The sequence below is a fragment of the Dermacentor variabilis genome, unplaced genomic scaffold (assembly GCF_050947875.1).
Source record: "Dermacentor variabilis isolate Ectoservices unplaced genomic scaffold, ASM5094787v1 scaffold_13, whole genome shotgun sequence".
In the NCBI taxonomy this organism is placed as follows: domain Eukaryota; kingdom Metazoa; phylum Arthropoda; class Arachnida; order Ixodida; family Ixodidae; genus Dermacentor; species Dermacentor variabilis.
Window position 1 is genome coordinate 10,348,254 of NW_027460291.1, and position 18,759 is coordinate 10,367,012.

General features: G+C 45.5%; 1 long non-coding RNA gene and 1 pseudogene across 1 annotated transcript in view; one reads left to right on the forward strand and one right to left on the reverse strand.

Annotated features, from left to right (window-relative positions):
• Positions 1 to 4,366, reverse strand: part of LOC142566581 (uncharacterized) — a 35,750-nt gene extending 31,384 nt beyond the window's left edge. The window contains exon 1 of the long non-coding RNA XR_012825071.1: positions 4,351 to 4,366. This is a non-coding gene — a long non-coding RNA (uncharacterized LOC142566581). The remainder of the gene's footprint in view (positions 1 to 4,350) is intronic.
• Positions 4,367 to 8,969: 4,603 nt separating this feature from the next.
• On the forward strand, positions 8,970 to 11,751 carry LOC142566799 (uncharacterized; annotated as a pseudogene).
• The last annotated feature ends 7,008 nt before the right edge of the window (positions 11,752 to 18,759 follow it).

Sequence of the window (18,759 nt, forward strand, 5' to 3'; positions counted from 1 at the left end):
ACACGAGCGGTTGGAGTCAGAAATCGGGCTCACCGAGCCCGATGGGACCGCGTTCACATGAACGCGCTCCTGACCCGTCTAAACTGCGTCGACACACAGCGTCGAGATATCAAGGTGCTCGAACAGGCCTTCCCGCTGCCGTCTGCACCAGCTCTATTTCATGGGCACTACGCATTACTTGTGCAGTTCCCGCTGCCGGAGCACGCATGAATGGCGACACCACACGGGTCTCCGCGCTGGCGGGCCCGACCCGCCCGCGTTTGCATGCATGCTGGGTCGTGCACTCAGGCTGGCTCAGCAAGACGCTCGTTCAGCCCGACCGGCTAGTGTTGACTTGAACTCAAAAGCCGCATTCCAGCCCGACAAGCCGACTTAACCCGCTCCTTTCGGATTCATCTAAACGCCCTGATAATTCCGCACTTCCGTTTAGCTCGGAAGCGCGCTTGATTTTCTAATTAAGGCTGTAAATGTTGAGACTGCAGTTTGTGTGGAAAGGCCGTTTCTAAAACCAAATTGGTGCCGAGAAAGAATGTTGTGCTTGTGCAGGTAGTCATTAAGGCGCCTCGCGAATATTTTTTCGGGTATTTTGCTAAAGAACGGTAGCACTGAAATTGGACGGTAGTTTTCTATTCTATGCTTGTCCTTTGACTTGTACAGTGGCAGCACCTTGGCAATTTTCATCCGTTCTGGAAACACACCCGTGACGAATATAGTATTGACGATATGCGCGAGAACTGGTGACACGATGTCAGTTACAAGTTTAACGACATGCGCCTAAACATTGTCAATTCCAGAGGCTGTGTTTCGCAAATTAGAAATAACTGAAGCCACCTCAAGCTTGTCTGTAGGGTAAATTTAAAAAGAAGCATTTGTACGTGGAATGTACGTTGCATCGAAATCCTTACCAGTTGAGTTAATGTTGGGTGAAAAATAGGCACTAAAAGCATTACAGATACCTTCCGGTGTAGTGTACACAACATCATTGTATATTATTTTTTCTGGGGGATGTGGTTTTATGTCGCGCCCTAGAAACTGGTTGAGAAGGGACCAGTTTTTTTTTTCGAATCCTTCCCGTTCTGTTCAATGCGATTGCTAAAATAAGCTTTCTTTGCTGCAGAAACTGTTCTTTAAGAGTTTGCGAATACGCAGAGTATCTTTCCTTCAAGGAAGTGTTATAAGGTTGCCTTTTTAATTTCCTATACATATTATATTTCGTTTTAATAGAACGCAAGAGCGCGCCCGTTACCCAAGGATCTCGCGGGATCGCATGTCTATTGCGCACACAGTAAGTGGTAGAGGCGGTGGCGATCACCTCAGTAAACATGTCTACAAACATGTCGTAACTTCAGTTAGAATTTTTCGAAGAGTATACACGGGACCAATCAATTGCGCGTACATTATTTGCAAATACGTCAGCGTTAAATAATGTCCGCGTAAAACACTTCTTGCTTAAGTTCAGGCAGTTTGACATTACGAAAAGCACAGGGTAGTGATCAGTAATACTAACATCTCAATCTTCCGCAGATTTGCAAACAGGAGTGTTAGACAACACGTGGTCTATAAGTGTACTACTTTGTTCTGTTACACGCGTTGGTTTGTCTACAAGCAATGTGTAACCATAACTAGTAAAACAAGACACATATTCATAACAAGAAGAAGAATCAATGTCACTTACATCAATATTAACATCACCGATTATTACTACACGAGCATTAGAACTCAAGAACGCATTAAATATACAGTCAAGGTCATCGCAAAAGCCGTGATAAGATGCAGACGGCGACCTATATATAACGCCCACAATAAGGTTATGTGACGGCTGCAAATGACTTTTATCCACTTCAATCCATACTGATTCACAATGAAGTGTTTTAAATTCAGTATCGTGTCGTCTCCGGTACGTAATGCTATCGTCTATGTACAGGGCAGCACCACCATGGGCGATGCCAGATTGGTTGTAGGTTGCGCGGCAGTTCGCTTCTAGCTTGTAAGCAGGTCTATTGTGAAGTCCGACTTCATTTTCCGTCAACCATGTCTCTGATATGCCAATAAAGGAGAACTTCGTGCTAAATAGGCTAATAAAATTACGGATTTGGTCCTGGTTTTTCCGTAAACTGCGCGCATTGAAGTGTGCACCCACCAGCACGTTTTCAGAAACTGTCTTTTGATTGAAATCGTCTACTGACATGTACGCCTTGATGTCTGTGATTTGCTAGCTAGCTGATACGACTAAGATCAGCCTCACAAGTAACACGTACAACAGGGCTATCAGTTGCTTTCCGTGCTTTGATTTGACCTTGATCTGTCCAAACAAACATACACTTCTTTTCCCTTTTTCGCCTCAGTGCCTCAGCCAACAATTTCTTGTTTTCACGTGTGAGATGCTTATTTACGTAGATTGCCTGTTTTCTGACGGAAGAAAAGGCCAGCGCATTCGTGGGAAGCCGCGCTTTTTTCACTCGCTGATAAAATTCATTTCGGACTTTCCTTGAAGCAAAACGAACGATGTTTTTTTCAGTGGTATTGTGCGCAAGAGATACACGATGGCAAGCATCGATGTCTTTGGTATCAATGGGGTAACTAATTTGCTCTCCTATCTTCTGGACTAGTAATTCACAGTTCTCATTTCGTGTCATAGGTATACCCTTGATTTCGGTGTGGTTGCCCCTTGAATATTGCTCCAGGGACATCACACGGCTTAACAGCTCTTCATTTTGTCGCTTCAGATTCTCGTTACTTTCGCGCAAGGTTGCGTTTTCCTTCACTATTTCATCAAATTTGCTGAGAAGAGATTCAAAGTTGGAATTCATAAGCTTCATGCTTTCTTCCATGCCAATGACCTGGTTTGGTAACTGCGCAAGACGGTCCAGACGTATAGTTATGTCATCCAGCCTGCAGGTAAGTGCATTCACACTCTGACTATTCGAGCTACCTGTCTGTGCGGTAGGACCCTGAATTTCGTTCTCGTCTGTCGTGGTGCTCGCAGCTGCTGAGCTACCCCTTAACCTTGCTGAGCAGCATGCCGGGCACTTCCACGTCCTTCGAGCAGCTTCATTCTTTCCTTTAAAGAATGTTTCATTTGTACCAGAACATTTTCCTGCGTGATAAATGCAATCGCTTTCAGAACAAGTAATCCTATTACATCATTGCTGATTGTCTTCTTGCATGAAAGGCAAACGTCACGCGTCATGGTAATTGCTCTCTGCAAATGGAAAACAATGACACTTTCTGGCAGCAGCGGCGGCAGGAAGGACTAGCGGAAATGTTCTGAAATGTAGAACTAACCTGTAAATACACGACGAAGTAGTTAGAACACGTCCAGTCTGCTCCACCGCCGCTGCCAGAATAATCTGGAGTTGTTTTAGGCAAAATGCATGAAATAGTGTGACTGCCACCTCCTATTTTGGCGACATGACTTCCATTTTCACCTCCAAATCCTGCTATACATAGCGCGTGTTTTGAGCTGGTTGTGTAATTTAGGGTGGTTTTGACTAATTGAAGCTTCGCACCCTAATAATGGACTGGACAGCTTAAAAAGAAATTGGTACATAAACGGTCGCTGTCAGTACTCCATACTCCTTTACCTAGTGCAAAGTGCTTGTGAGCCAAGAAGCGGGTAGTTCTAAGCAGTATTTCTCATCTTGGCCAGGTGGTATTGCCCAGTTACTATGGTGCAAGGCTGCTCAGTCATGCTGGTCACAACTTCAATCTAGGCCATGGCAGCTGCCCTCCAATGGGGGTAAAATGCAATAATGCTTATGCACTTAGATTCGGTGCACATTAAGGAAGGCCTGGTGGTCAAAACTTCAGGTTGTGACTTTGGCATGTAAAACTCCAAAATTTAATTTTAAAGTCTAAAGGTGCTTTATTGGGAGCAGGACATCATCTTGAGCTTTTACTGCACGACCATGACACGAAGAAGCTCCGAGTAAATAAAAACACTTTCTTAGACAATGTCCATAAGTTGCAAACATTTACAAACACTTCTCTGCATCCAGCTCTGTTGCTGTTATATTTAGTTCCATATGCCAAGGCGGGTTAGGATGCTAGAACATCTTTCAAACCTGTTTTTGTTTTTTTATTGCTTGAAAGTTTTTGGTTATTTTGCATGTCTGTGTGCGCCGAATGCACATTTCAGTGCATCAATTTCTTCAGAAAGTGAACTCCTCTTTATTTATTTGTACATGCAGAAAGGGTTCAGATGAACTGCTTTCTGATGTCTGTATAACAAGCAAATAAATGTCTATGTAGGCTGCACAAAGAGAGAGGATTTTTTTGTAAATACTTTATTCAATTCAGAAAAAAAAGGCAGCTGTCAGTATTCTGTTTAAAAGTGAAAATTGCCCCTACCTCCTCTGCTTCATTGTCTGATGCTGATGTTCCATTCGGGGGCACTCAACTGACAGGCTGCACTTTGGCCATGTCGGGTGTGCTGTCACCAGGCCCTAGGTCGATCGACATCCTCAGCAAAAGTCGAGTCGAAACTCTATAAAAGAAACACCTCATCATTTTTCTATCAGGTTTGTCATCTTGTGTGTTTCACACATGGCCGTCAGTGAAATAGTCCGTCACTTGGATACGAAAACAAATCTAGCATTTTCTGGCAGCCAAGCTGAATACTCAATAAATGGAGAACATTAAAGAGCAAATACAGTTGTCACGTTAGATTGTTCAAGTGCAGCAGAAATTGAAATAAATCAGTGATACTTTGTGCGTCGGCTTTAAATGCAAGAAACGTAAAAACAGTAACTTGCAGCCACGCCACTTTGAATTTCCCGCGTTTCCTACACCTCACAACAAGTTTGGCATCGTCCGGTACTCGGGGATCGTAATCGCTTAAAAATATGATGAACGAGTGTCGGCATAAATTAACAGGATACTTAACCGGGCAATATTTGCGCATAAAACGAATCACGTAGCGAAGCTACCGTCAAATACCCTATGACGCATCTGCCAGGGGCGGTGCGGTTTGGGCGAACAATTAAAAAAGGAATGCGAGTATCACTTGTCTCACGCCTACTAAGCTGAGATAGAATTTGAGTTTCCTATTAAACTATGCTCGATATTTACGCCCCGAATAAGACGCTGGAAATTTTTTTACGTCACATTGCATACGTATGAAAGTGAGGAAATTGCTTTTATTGTATTCTGTCCAGTCGGCATGTAGCAGCTACCACTCTCGTGCAACGGAAGCATGAAAGTGCTATTCGCGGCCCAGAAAACAAACACATACAGCGCCAACGTTATGCCCCTTGGAGTTGGAACTAAGCACCATCAAGCCTGTTAGTTTTCTAGCCTTCATAACGCCATGAACATGATCGAACATCGAGCGAAACAACTGTCTGCTTTCGAAAATTACTACCGCTCCCATTTACATGCCTATCGCTGCCACAAGCAAAAGTCAATGGGCTAGCTGTCCCAAAGCCGCAGGTTAGACTGACAACAATATATTATGGCAACGTAAAACCATTTCCACGCTGACTTAGCAGCGGCAGTGTGCGCTAAGTGCCGCAGTTCTCGTTTGCCGCTCGAAATTCACACCATGATGACGGTCACTGCATCTTTCACATGAAATATTGCATGTTTTGCTCCAGAGCTCAATAGGAGGGCGAAACGCATTTGCACGTACCTGAAATCTGCATGCGGAAAACCCGATGACGCTTCCGAGAACGGGGCACACCGCCATAGCCCCCCTACGGTCGCTTGACTTCGACGTGAGCCACTTCTATCAAACATTTCACATGCGACATGTCTCACACCGATTGTGCGAACACAAGAAAATTACGCAGGCCGCATTGCGACGCCGTGCAGCCGTGCATCCACCGATGAGCTGCGTGCGCGGACTTGCAGAAAAACAAAACGATACGGGCGAAAATATGGCGGGTCTCGTTGCGGAGACGAAGCAGCAGTGTAGCGGCAGTAGCGGAAAAGCGCGAATGAATATTACCAATTGTTGCTTCCGCGTTATGCCGGCGGTGGAGGCTTTAGTGGCGTGTGTTGTGGCTGTCTAAATTTATTTTTTATATCTTTTCCCCAAACAGTAGGTTTAAGATCAGTTCTTTGTTACATTTTTTGACTGTGTCGCTTGACATAATTTTTTGTCATTTTGTGCTATTAAGAGGTCAATTATGGCCTCCCAGTTTCGCGCGCGCCAGCTTGGCGCGCAAATATCTGAGGCCATGAGACAACGCGTTAAGAAACGCCGTTCCTGTAGTTGTTAGCATTACATCATCGTTTCTTCAACTCAGATAGAGGTGTAGTGTCTCTTTTCCCGGGAGTGGGGAGAGGGCGACCAAGACGCCAACGCTCAGCGGGGGAGCGGGGGAGTAGATTAATGTTGGTTGTTATCGCGAAATTCGCGGGTCTTGCGATTTTTTTTATTACGTAAGCATTTCTACACTTGCCCGTCAAGTAAAACCACCCGTCGGTCACTCCCTACCGCACAATATCTTTCAAAATAGAACCTGCAGCAGCGAGTGAATTCACCTTCGTGCTAGCTCTCGCTTCAACGCAACTGAAGTAGCGAGAACACAGCGCTCACGAAGCTCACAGCACATGCCGCACTATGCACTTTTCGCAGATCACTTCCAAGATAGGTGTGCGCGCGTCTGTTTTCAGAGCGAAGTACACGGCGAGAACACAGCGCGTGAAGTTTTCAGCAGTGGGCCCACTCTGTCTGCACTGCAGTTCGCTTTCAAGATACGGCTCGCGCGGCCGTGCTACAAGCAGACGCCGCCAGAGGACGGTTGATAATGGTTCGACGCGGATGACTGAAGCGCTGAAGAGCGATAACGGCTCAAAATGAATGGAACGTCATCAGCGCACCCGGCACCCCCATGTGCAGTACTTTGCTTCCTTCACTTTGCGCCGCCGACCAGAGCAGATCCGGTCGCCGCAGCACTGTCGCTTATACTCGTCGGATCAAGTCTCATAACATTGATAATGACATTGGACTGCATGTAGATGAGCAAGTGTCACAATGCTTACGCATACTTAGACAACTCCCAGAGCAGTTTCTGTGTGATTTTCTTTATATCGGAAAGGTGCAGTCGGTGGTGATCCAGAGTTGGCAATGCATGTAAGAGGGGTGCGAAGCTTTTCTTTTTATGAGATTCTTGCCCAGCTCCCAAAGTCCTGCTCAACCTAAGACTTGCTGATGGCTGTATGTAGTTTTTTTTATTGTCGCATGCCCTCGAAAAGCCATGAATCCCACTGCGTTATGATATGAGAGCAGTATTCACGTCCAAAACGAAATGCAGCCGGTAATTAGGCTGCCTAAGGTTTGCGGCCCGGTGGCAGCTCCCCTCCCCCGCCTCCGTTTACAAGTTGGGGGAAGGGTCTGGAGCAGCCTTACACCCCCCTCCCCACAGTGGCGTAGCCAGAAAATTTTTCGTGGGTAGGGGGGGAGGTCCCAATTGACCGTGGAGGGGGAAGGGCTGGTCCAGTGCCACAGTAGCTTACTGCTAGCAAGTGTTACAAGTGCCCGGCGTGCCCCTTTTGGCTACGCCGCTACTCCCCCCACCGCGCAATCGACGCTATCGAGCTATCAGAACGTGCATGACACGCATGCATCACATAACATGAATGACGTGCCACGAAGCTGGCATGGATGTCGTGACATCATCATTATCAGCCTATCTTGATGTCCAACGCAGGACGGAAGCTTCTCGTGCGATCTCCAATACTCCTGTCTTGTGCTAACTGGTTCCACTTGTCGTCAAATTTTATAATTACATCACGTCCACCTTATTCTCTGCCGTCCTCGACTGTGCTTCCCTTCCCTTAGTACCCATTCTGCAACTCCAGTAGACCAGCGGTTCTCTCCCTTACGCATTGCATGGTCTGCCCAGCATGACTTCTTCCTCTTAATGTCAACCAGAATATCAGCTATCCCCATTCGCTCTCTAATCCACATCGCTGTCTTCCCGTCTACTATCATCACGCCTAACATTTTTCGTTACATCGCTCGTTGCGCGGTCCTAAACGTCTTTCCAAGTTTGTTTGGTAACCTCCAAGTTTCGGCCCCATATGTTAGTAACGGTAGAAATAAACGATTAGCAGTAAGCTCCATGGTCATGATTTAGTAATGCCTGCCGTAAGATTTCCAACTAATTTTTTTTATTTTTGTTAATTTCCTTGATCAGCGGCCCCTGCGTGTTATTAATCTCAATAAACGCATATCTGCGTTGGTTCTAGAGGCTGGCTGCCGATCATGAAATTTCGTTCTCTCGCCAGGCTGTGGAACATTACTTTTCTCTTCTGCATACTAACCTTCAATCAGACTCTTACACTTTCTTGGCTAAGGTCCTCAAACATTTGTTGCAAATAGTCTGGAGCGTTGCTGAGTATGCCAATGTCATTTACAAACCGTACGTTGGTAAGCTATTTACCGTTATTCCTCACTCCTAAGCATTCCCAGTCTAACTGCTTGCACACCTTTAAGTATTCAGTGATAGCATTGTAAACATTGTGCCATTGATCATGCGAAGCCTTTTGCAGATATGCGAAGTAGGCGCGTTAGTGTCATCCTTTCGAAATGAACATTCGTGGGAAACTTCATTTTTAACAGCTGTTCTGACTCAGTGCACTGCTGCCTATATGCCCCGATCTAATCATTCCAGCTACCGGATTCAAGCGCAGGTAGCGTGCGTATCATGCACAGCCAATATTAAAGCGTAAACTGGCAGTTCATTTATCACATAATGTAAGCTTGTTCACTTACTCCGTAAAATTAGGGCGTAAATTGGAAAGACTGGGGTGTTCCAAGGGTGTTTTCATATTGAACACCCGTTTCCGTTACAATAGGGTGTTTCAAGGGTGTTTACAAGGGTGAAAAGATAAATACGCCCGCATTACACCCATAAGGGTGTGAAAATTTTGTAAGTGCGCAGTTAACAGTGAAAGGAATCTTGGTGTTTGGAGTGCTTGGTATTCATTTCGGTGCAGTTATATAACTTGCATGTTGCATCATGTCCAGGTGCAAAACGTTGGTGCAGTTCTGCCGCAACGCCAACCTGGTGAAGAAGGCGCTATGGCATCTACGAGACCTGAGGGTTTGTTCCAAGCACTTCAAACCGTCTGCGTATCTGCGGTCAGGATGGCTGCGCCACGATACTTTGCCTACTCGAGGAAGCGTTGATGGTATATTTTTTTTTAAATCAAACCTTTAAGATATACGCCGCTCTTGAAATTCCGACTTTTGTCTAGAAATTACATTTTTTTACTTTTTTCGTACCTGTAAACACTCCAGCGCCTTTTGTAAAACAATACTGTCAAGACATTTCAAAATATGAGCCTAACGAATCCTGGTGGTAAACAGAATTTTATTTCATTAGACAAGCATTTTTCTAGGGTAATGTCATATCTTAACCACATGCTGTGGAAAGTATAGTTGTCTGGAAATTATTAGCAATGAAGGTATTGAGTTCTCTTTTCTCTTCGCCGTCATGTTGCCATTTCTGACACCTCAGGCAAGCGCAGCAGCCACATGGACTGTGCACCATCTTCGAGCGAAACTTCGGCATCAGTGCGCCGTGCTGGAGAACCAGGTGGGCAAGGTTGCATGCATGCTAGCATGCGTCTTTCCCAAACGGTGATAACTGAAAGCCAATTCGACTGCTTCCTATAATAGCTGCTGTCGCCAGTGAACCTGTTGCCAAGGGGTACCTCCACAGCCAGTCGTCCCAGTCACTGCAACCCTTCCAAGAAGGTCAGTTATTTCGAATATGTTGGAAGAACCAGATAGGTATGGCTCAGAAATATGCTACAATTCCTTGACTCTGTGCTGTGTAGATTCAGATGGTGTCCATTCTACGGCGAACCAAGCTCGTTCCCACGCCAGTGGCTTGATGATGGTTCAGTGTAAGTGTTAATTCAGCTTGTGGGGCTTAGTTATTTGTTGGGTTTTTGGCTTCACTTTCAGAACTGTGGTGTAGCTGTATTTTGTTCTCTCTATCCTGTGGTCGCAGCTGACAACGCGTATGCACACCCAAGCTCTCAAGCAAGCACTTCATCTCTGGAACCTGACACGGCAGGAGAGGTCACAGCCCTAATAGCGAGTGCTGATCTGTCACCAGGAGCTCTGCTGAGCACTTCGCCTCTTTCTTATGAAGGTTAGTGATTTTGAAACTTTTTAACCATATTGCGCACTTTTTTTGTGCTTCAGGATTACATGGAGCTATGACTAAACCAGACGCAGCAACTTATTGCTCTTCTGTCGATTCTCTATATATAACCCAGTGCCCGACAGATTTGAAGGCCTTTAAGGGCACAGTGCAGTACAAGTTCCAAATCTCACAAACAATGGCTAAAGGCTTGTGGCAATGGCTTGTGTTCATGGCTAAAGGAATATGCACACCGTGGAAGCAGCCACTTGGCTAGTTCTTTGTAGATAAGGTAGTACGTGCGACTGTTCTGCTTGACGTTTTTTTTTTCCAAATGCCAGAAATTGTTGGTTGGAGCTGGATTGCAGCCTGTGACTCTGGTTTGTGATCACGGGAACCAAAATGTTTTTTTTTTCAAGCCTTGTAGCCCCTGAAAAGCCGTACGTAAGTGTCAATGGTGAACCACTTTTCTTTATTTTGATCCACCACATTTCCTCAAATGTTTACGTAATATTTTGTTCAAGTACGACTTAAAGGTAGGCAGCGACATAATCAAAAGCTCGTACATACGACATATTTATGATAGGGATCAAGAATTGCAATTTCGGTGGATCAGTGCCTGGCACTTTAGTTTGACTTTTGCTTCCAAGATGTCGGTGAAACTCGCAGCACAAGTATTCAGCAATCATTACGCTGCTGCAATGTGGACGCTGGTAACATTTCAGCAATTGTCAGCAGAGGCTATACACAAGGCCAGAGGAGTGCATTGCAGTTTTCGAGAATTTTAAAGTTCTAGACGGTGCACGTCAGCCTCTTTGCACCCGTGGCTTCTGCCAAACTACGAGGACCTTGCTGTTGTTATGGTACCACCTGGCCTCTCGCTGTGGTTTAGCATACCTCCTTACCAGACACCTGATCCAGAATGCGCTTGAAAACACCTTTGCAATAGTTAGGTCAAAATCTGGATCGAACAGCAACTCGTCTTACCGGCAGTTTCAGCCGGCATTTAGACATCTTTTAGTTGGCAACCTTTTCAAACTGTCGGAAAGCAGTAACTGTGCTGAAGACATGTCTTCTGGCCACTCTCCCAGCTTGTTTTTCGAAAATTGCTCCTTCTGTCTTTACACCTACCACATCTTTGCCAGTTGCAGTAGAATTTCTCCCTTATCATTATCCATCTCCAGTGGTAGAGAACAACATTGCCTATTTTGCGGGCTGGCATGCGTATAAGTTTATAAATGCAGACAGGTATGCTACAGGGTCGCATAAGTGTGAGTTGAGGCAAGAGAACACAGCCTTTACCGATCAAAGTCAAGTTCTATTGTACTTGAGCTTGAAAAAACCTGCAGAAGGTGACTTTGGGAGCCTGTCAGTTCCTGCACCCTCCTTTGTAGCAATGCTTGCGATCGGCTTTTGTCGCATCTGCTTCCGATATTGCAAGAAAAGCACAGGTAGGGCATGATCTGTGCTTGTTGCTTCATGCCAAGGCAGAAAAATCGCTGTGTGTGGTGATGATGTTTATGGAGGTTTGTTTGCCCTGTTCCTCAGGGTGAGGCTGCATTGGCTTGCCAGCAGAAAGAATCTTGAACTGGACAGTGAAACCACTAAACGGAAAGCTGCGAAGCAAGCACTGAGGCTACGCACTTGAAAAGCAAGCAATTCCCGAGCTACTGGTTGAATGTTTTGTGAAGTTGCAAGCTATTTTCCAATGTGTGCAACAAATCTGTTTAGGCTGATTTAAGGGCTGCAAATGGTTTTTATGGTTCACAACCTGGCTGTATTTTTTTTCTTGTGCATTTTGCTTTGCAAGGACGTGACATGGTTGCCCACAGGGGCAATTGTTTAACAATTGGAAGCATTGATGGTATATTTTTTTAAATCAAACCTTTAAGATATACGCCGCTCTTGAAATTCCGACTTTTGTCTAGAAATTACATTTTTTACTTTTTTCGTACCTGTAAACACTCCAGCTCCTTTTGTAAAACAATGCTGTCAAGGTACTTCAAATATGAGCCTAACGAATCCTGGTGGTAAACAGAATTTTATTTCATTAGACAAGCATTTTTCTAGGGTAATGTCATATCTTAACCACATGCTGTGGAAGGTATAGTTGTCTGGAAATTATTAGCAATGAAGGTATTGAGTTCTCTTTTCTCTTGTGGCATCTTTCATCCTTCCTTCCACTAGGTCACTCTTTTACGGTACTTTTACGCAATATACAGCCTTTTAAAGTGTCCCCTATGTACTTGTGCACTATTGTCGTATAAAACTCAATTCCGATAAATCGAATGCCTCTCAGTGGAGAACCTCCTCGCATTGGATTCAACTGGTTTCCGTGATGCTGGGGTCAATCTTTCCACCTTCCCGCCCCCTGCGGTTTCGTGATGACAGGTACAACTAAATGAACCGCGTCTTCACAACTACCACTCAGCACCACTGGCTACAAAGCCACCTTTAAATAGGGTTGCTGCGTCTCCTTCCAGTTTTTAGCAGGATCATTTGCAGCACAACGAGATGACAGAAAAAAAACGCCGAGCAGTGCTTGAGCTTTATTTGGTTATCTTGTAAGGTACAGTGCGGTGATATATGCTTTACTTCCATGTGAATATCCTCGCATTTCACAGTAAGGTGTACTTTATGTATGCTTTAGTTGGATTAGAATTACTTCAAAATACTCTGATTACCGACTAGAAGTGGGTCTGGAAGTTGTGCTGAGGCTCAATATATGGTGTAATGCTAATGCATTGAGCAGGTTTGTTGATGCTAAAACTGGCTTTAACATTCTCTTGTAGGTGTAAACATAGCTGCTATATTATTTCAGATGAAGAAATGAAATGTGAAGAGTAATCCCACTGCCCTATGCTCCAAGTCTATCTTGATGCACCTTCTTATTACATGTCATTTTTGCCTCAATTGAAGCTGTGATAGCATTGTTTTCTGTGCATTTAAATTTCCTACCTGCTAACGTTTGTGGCACTTCAGGGCTTTTTCCTATGTGCACTGTTACCATTGGGATAATTAGACAGCTTAAACCGTGCTACTGTTTGCACACTAGAAATTGCTAGTGACCTGCAATTTCTAGTGTGCTTTATCACTGTATTTGTTTGGTTGATGTAATAAACCATGAAAATGAAAACCATACTTGCCGTACACTTTATCGCAAACTCTGCATTTGAGCCAGTGCTTTGTGGATCGTACCTTGCTCTACTCAGAGACAAACTACTTGCACGAATGATGCATGCTTAGACCGTGTCTGGAAGCGTTGCAGCCTATCTATGCTGCCTTCTTTGCCAGTCACTTGGGCTCACAATTGCACATAAACGCATCAACAAGGACATAACTAGCAGGAACTCGAGCACATTTGACTGACAAAGGTTGGCGCGCACTGAAAGGCAGCAACCTTTAATACGAGCTAGAAAATGCGGATTCTATCAAAAGACCGGTTTATAATTCGCACCAAAGCATACGTAGGCGTGACGTCATTCAACGTCACGCATACGTAAGCATGTCCCCCAACATCCAGGCGCGCTGGGGTAACCATGAGCCACCATTTTTTTGGACCAATGAGCGTCTATGGAGCCTTCGCTATCAGTGTACATCTACTTTGGCCTGCCGACAGAGTGTTATGGGGTTGGGTGGGGAGGCGGCGTTAGGGGCGGGAATTATTTTCCAGTGACATTCAATCCAAAAAGCGCCGTTTACTTATAATGCGTGTTCGAAGAGGTCACCATCTGCTGCAATGGATATTTTGCATCTCACAGGCACATTTTCCGAGGCGTTCTTGATCATGGTATCAGGGATGGAGTTGCAGACTTGTCTTTTTTCTTTTAGGTTCTCTGATGTTGTGGTTCGTGTCCGGTATACTTGATCCTTGGCGTAGCCCCAGAGAAAGAAATCAAGGGGAGTTAAACCTGGTGACCGTGGCGGCCAAGCTATGGTCCCATGACGTCGAATCCACTGCTGTGGGAATATGCAGCCATTTTCAAGCTTTGCTGCTGCCGTGCGCAGGAGCACCACCATTCTGGTACCAAATATGCTTGATCCAAGCCAATGGAACTTCCCAATGAAAATCCTCAGGCGCCCAATCAAGGATGTCGTTTACGTATCTTTCACCTGTGAGCGTGTTATCAAAAAACATGGGGCCAATGATAGTGCCACCGTAAATTCCACACCACACATTAACCGACTACTGATATTGGACATGTGTCTTCAAGACCCAATGAGGGTTTTCGTTGCTCCAATAGTGAGCGTTGAGGATGTTCGCTTGGGCATTACGTGAGAAGGTAGCTTCATTGGGACAGAGTATTCGTATCCAGCTTTTCTTGACACGAGGGTTTAGTTCCCGCAAGTGCCACCACGTGGCTTACTGACCTTAAACTTTTCAAACTTCCCGCGGTGACGCGTGATGACGTAAACAAAAATATAATAATAAAAAGCTATCCGTGCGCATTGAACTTCGCTAGAATGCTTGTAACCCGCCGTGGTTGCTCAGTGGCTATGGTGTTGGACTGCTGAGCACGAGGTCGCGGGATCGAATCCCGGCCACGGCGGCCGCATTTCGATGGGGGCGAAATGGGAAACACCCGTGTGCTTAGATTTAGGTGCACGTTAAAGAACCCCAGGTGGTCAAAATTTCCGGAGTCCTCCACTACGGCGTGCCTCATAATCAGAAAGTGGTTTTGGCACGTAAAACCCCAAATATTATTATTATTTATACTTTTTGTGCGCAAACAAACAGGGACGAAGAATAGGGGCAACACAAGGACGAGCGCTTTCACAAGGCAACACAAGGAAAGCGCTCGTCCTTGTGTTGCCCCTATTCTTCGTCCCTGTTTGTTTGCGCACAAAAAGTATAAATATGAATATGTTCCAACTAGGCCGACTCGCAGTTATATTATTATTATTAGAATGCTTGTCCCGCCGGAGTTATCAGTGTTCTTGATGAAGCGTAGCCGCTCGTCGCCTGGAAATGACTTGTCATCCTGAGAACGTTTAGTCGCGACGAGCGATGATTGATTCTAGGCTTTTGTTACGGTTCTTTTTCTCTTTACCTTTTTTTCATTTTGATGCTACGGAGTAAACAAGTTACGCTAACCATCAGAAGCACTCCGTGGCAGCCATTTTTCAGCCGGTACACATTGTTAACATCCGAACATCGCACAGCGTCTACGAGAGACGCCGTCGTGGACGGCTTTTGACTGATTGGTTTCGTTAAGGTGCCCCCAATTATCTTGCTGGCGACTTTGCTATCCGCCCTTATGGGCTACCGCGGCAGCTGCAAATCTAGATGTGCTTAAGTATTACGACATACATGGATATGTTGGTTTTGCACCTTGACGCAATAGTCACGACACAAGAATTGAGCAAGCTGCCTCTGTGTCATCGTCCGCTAGCATGCTATGGCCGAAGCTGCTTGCAATATTACGTCACATTGACTGGCCACCAGGCCAGGTGCACACTTGCGTATGACATATGCAGTACTTGCAGTTAGTTTCCAAAGTAGTCTCCAAAGACGGTTATCCACGTGCGTGAAGGAAGACCGCTATTTAATATTATTGTGCAGTAATATATGCGGGATTTGTATCTTCTCCATATTGTCTACCACTTTGCCGTTTCACCTTTATATTGTAGGCACAATGTAGACTATATAGCGTGTTGTTTGTTGTCATTGCCGTACGTAATCTCCACAGAGTAGCCAGACACCCTCTAATTAAATGCTGTCAATGTTTGCCTGATTACGCCCGCCATTGTGATGCAAATAAACGTAACCTAAACTAATTATCTCAGGAATAAACGCTGAATGAAACGCTGACGTCATCCCGAACAAGATCATCAAGCGCCGTAGTGCTCGATCTTATGATGCCCCTATTTGCAAGGTTAGTTTCGTGTGTTTATTTTTTTGGGGGGTGGGATGTGCTCTTGTACCGTAGAAACGTCCCTCGGACGTCTATAATGTGCTCGTTTTTATTCTCAAGGACCCAATGAAAACAGTCATCGCTGCAAGTCAAGATGTCCTGGTGGCAGGCCACCATGGCATGTCGGGCAAGTGTGACCACGCTGGTTCATTTGGGTTGGCATATACTATTTTATGGGCGTCGTACTTCGCCACATTCATTTTTCAAGCTAGGCCAGAGCTCGAAAAGGCCTGCCAACTTACTAGGTCCCTTTCCTCTGTTTACTTCCGCAAAGTGCGCATCTGTCGCTAGTAATAGCATGCCCAGCGGTATGCTATTACTCAAGCCTTTCTGGCGACCTGAGCAACTGAAGTCGCAGGCTTTCTTCAACCGGCGTCGAGGTTCAATATGGCTATCCTCAAGTACTTTTCGCTGACTTTGCTCACCACCTTCTCTCCAGTGTCATCTCTTACACTACTCGCTCCTGCTAGACACAACACAAACATGCAACGACCTTAATGAAGTATCAATTACACGCTAGCTGACATGCTGTCGATGTACCTTTGCGCTGAGCACCGGAATCCTGTCTATGGGGACATTATCGGTCTACAGCCTCGCTCAGCGACACTGCTCGTTACTCATCACTTTTTTTGTCGACGGCAGCATATATACTGTATTTCCTCTAAATATACTTTCGGCTTTAGGTGTGGCCTTGCACGCCCGCATATTCTGTTACGTTGACGGCGACCGTTGTCGTCAGGCTGCCGCCTCATTCTGAGCTTCACCCTCACCAGAGAGCACAGAAAGTTATGTACACAAACAAACTACCGGGATTCGAGCCCATGTATTCGCAACATCCTCCATTTGGGAGCTGGGCGCGCTAACCATTACGCTACTACCTCCCTCCACAATTTTCTGTTTATCTGTCTTCCCACTTCTCGTTTTCGTCGCAGACGCAGGCAGAACGGACACAGAAACGAAAAAAAAGATTGCTTGAGCCGCCAGCAGACACATGGCCTTAACTTTGGAGTGCATGTGCTTGTGGCTAAGTGCAGATCGTAGGTCGCCTTAGCTTTATTGTAAATTTGCTTTCACCGGCTCTTTTCGGATAAAACTGAAACGCCGGACGAAAATGAGTCCTACCGTTGTATTTTTTCTTGTTTTTTTTTAAAGTTTAAACCAAAAACACTCATTCGCACAAACAATGATTTTTAAAGACATGGCATAAGGATGATATATTTCGAGGCCATGTCGCTGCCAATACGGGACAGCACCACGTATCGACGAAAGGGCATCACACTGCCGATGCATGCGGCGCGTTACTGAATGATGAAAACAGGAAACACGACTGTTTTTCAGTCCACGCAACTTATTAGACACAGAACACAAAGCGCCCACCACCTTGACATTTTTTTTGACAACAGCGGCACACAACGGCTGACTGATATACTTCTTAAAGGGGTTTATTCTTATTTTTCCTCGCAGAACCGCGAGCACAGGGAGCGCCGCGCCGTATACCGCGGCCACGTACTCTAGCCGCCCTCCTTTTCCTCTAACAATATGGCCGCCGGCGGCTTCACGCGCTCCTGTAGACGGCGAATCGGACTGTCACTCCAGAAGTTTAAATACATAAGCTCTTTGCATAGAAACGACCGCATTATTGCTAATATATTATTGGCTTGGATAGCTTTGGCACGAGGGCCAAGACGGCACCCTGTCTTCTAACGCGTTCTGATGTTTGCGTTCGCGTCTCTGTCTTGAAGGGACGCGCATCGTAACATGCTGCAACGGTGCTTGTGTTGAGCGTATGTAAGGCGAGCAACGCTGTTCTAAAATGTATGTTCTCTAACTTGTGCAGCAAACCCGTGTTTATAGTATTCCCGCAATAGCAAGAGTCCCGAGCATAGCAAGCGTCAAGTTATAGTCGTAACTTGAAGCGACAGCGTAGTTGTGATCAAGAGACCCTGCCAGTAAGGAATGAACGGTGAGGCATGGCTGATGAATAAGTAATTGCCAAGATTGGTTTTCAGCAAACGTTTCTTACCAAGAACGGCGGGTGCTTATACTACAGCAAAGGACGGATGCTGGGCGGTGACTCCAATCATATACACGCCACATCAAACATCTTCACTGGTTTCACCAACTCTCGCTTATATTCTCTCGACCCTAAACTGCGACTTCGCCTGCCACCCGGGCTCCAGCTTTTCCTCTCTTTGTGCCCCGCTTCTTTCCCAATGTGCCGAGACGTGCTCTCACTGATGCTTGCTGCTCCTTTTTCTCAATAAATGAAGGTATTCATTCATTCTTAAGTTGTTGCAGAAAATAGCGTGTGTTCATCTCCATAACTACCCTGTCTCTCACCTGGACTCTCCCATCGCAAAACAATCTTGCTGTGTTGCAAATGACTGGGCGTCACATATACAATTTTCTACGAATGGCCAGCAGCGCGGCGTGCAATTTTCGATGTGTGTCGAGACAGTATATAAAGTGCTTTCTCTGCCACATCCACACTTAGCGCTCTGCTCCGTGAGCTACTATTAGCCGCTAGCACGCAGTACGAAATGAAAGAAATCTATCTGGGCTGGTCGGGGGCAGCTCATTTCGGATTCGTGATGCGTCGATTTATTATATATATTTCTTATCTAAGCCTAAATGACAGCGATATAGGCGATGCGAGTTACGTTAGCTCGTTGGTTTGGACTAACGACGCTTTTCATGCAGTACTTTCGTCTTACGCCTGTTTTCGAACGCAAATGAAAGGC